General features: G+C 38.5%; 1 long non-coding RNA gene across 1 annotated transcript in view; it reads right to left on the bottom strand.

Moving 5' to 3' along the window:
* Window positions 1–884: 884 nt before the first annotated feature.
* LOC109580619 (uncharacterized) overlaps window positions 885–1,547 on the bottom strand; it is a 2,055-nt gene continuing 1,392 nt past the window's right edge. The window contains exon 3 of the long non-coding RNA XR_002184298.1: window positions 885–1,215. This is a non-coding gene — a long non-coding RNA (uncharacterized LOC109580619). The remainder of the gene's footprint in view (window positions 1,216–1,547) is intronic.

Genomic DNA, 1,547 nt, shown 5'->3' on the forward strand with positions numbered 1-1,547 from the left:
ACAATAATGAACATTTTAAATGTAATTCTTTATTTATTTTAGTACCTCTTATGGAGAGTCATGACAGGACTCAATGCGTCCATTTCAATATCCTTTCTGCCAGTTGGACACACAAAATTTTCTCCAGACTGGTGCTTCGGACTATTAAAGCAAAAATTCCGTAAAGCAGAGGTGGACTCATTGGATGACTTCATTCAAGTTGTAGAACAATCATCTGCTGTGAACAAAGCCCAACCAGTAGGAAGTAGCAATTGTGAACTCATTGTAGAAACACTTGACTGGTGTAGTTACTTTGCTACATTATTCAAGAAAATAAAAGGCATCAAAGGCTTTCAACACTTTGTTGTAAATGCGACCTCACCTGGTGTAGTTGCAGCCAGACAAGCTGTAGATGGTCCAGTCACACAATTCAATTTGCTGAAGGAGGACGCTCAAATAATGGAAGATGAACTACCTAATATATTACCACCAAAGGGTATGTCAACTGAAAGGAAATGGTACCTTTACGAAAAGATAAGACCTTTTTGCAGATACGAATGTAAAGATGTAACCTGCCCACTTCCTGATGCACCTCGACTAACAGGATCATCTCGACAATCAACTCCAGGTGTAGATGATCCACCAGACCTCGCAATGGAGATTGAAGTACCACATTCTCCAAGGCAATCTCTAGAACCACCTGCAACACAAAGAAAATGTGGTAATTGTGGTCCATTTGGTCATAATAGAAGAACTTGTCCATGTAATCAGTAAATGAATAACAGAAATGAGTTTGTGTAATGCACATACTATTGATCCCCTTTCAACAGGAGAGGAACTAGTTTGTCTACAACAAACAGACTATTGATCCCCTGAAACAGGAGTGGAACTAGTTTGAATGCCAAATATTCAAACTATTGATCCCCTAAAAGAGAGGAACTCGTTTGTAACGCTAAGACATACAAACTATGGATCCCCTTTTTTGAAAACAAAGGTGTGGAACTAGTATGTGCGTGAGACGTCAACATAAACACAAACACTCATTTTTGTTTAATACTTACTAACTCAAAAGGGAAAGCTGAGAGAAAGTTAGTCTCAAAGTTATCATGCGGGTGATATGTGTTTATCTTTACAGGTGAGAGGACTGATGATAAAAATGTGTGGGAGCAAAATACCGAAATAGAAGTCATTGCGTCATTCACAGCCAATCAAAGAACACCAAGTGTCAACTGTGACCTTTAGGATATAAAATAAGACACCTGAAACCGTAAGTTCAAAATCAAAAAGTAATGGCTGCCCCAATAGAGGATGTCCTCATTGAGGTCCATCCATCTGATGGTAAGTTGGGAATGTGTAACCCTATAGTGATAACTATAATGCCTTTTTTTGGTAGATGAGCTTGGTAAGTTGTTTATATGTTTGTGTTATACATTAAAAAGCAAAAAATAACTATTTATAGCAGAAAAAGAAGTCAGGGAGAAAGAGAAGAAAGGAGACAGAGGAGAGAGGACAGAGGAGAAAGGGGAAAGAGACAAAAAGGACAGAGACAAAGAGGAGAGAGGAGACAG

The sequence above is a fragment of the Amphimedon queenslandica genome, unplaced genomic scaffold, assembly GCF_000090795.2.
Source record: "Amphimedon queenslandica unplaced genomic scaffold, v1.1 AMPQUscaffold_13522, whole genome shotgun sequence".
Lineage (NCBI taxonomy): Eukaryota > Metazoa > Porifera > Demospongiae > Haplosclerida > Niphatidae > Amphimedon > Amphimedon queenslandica.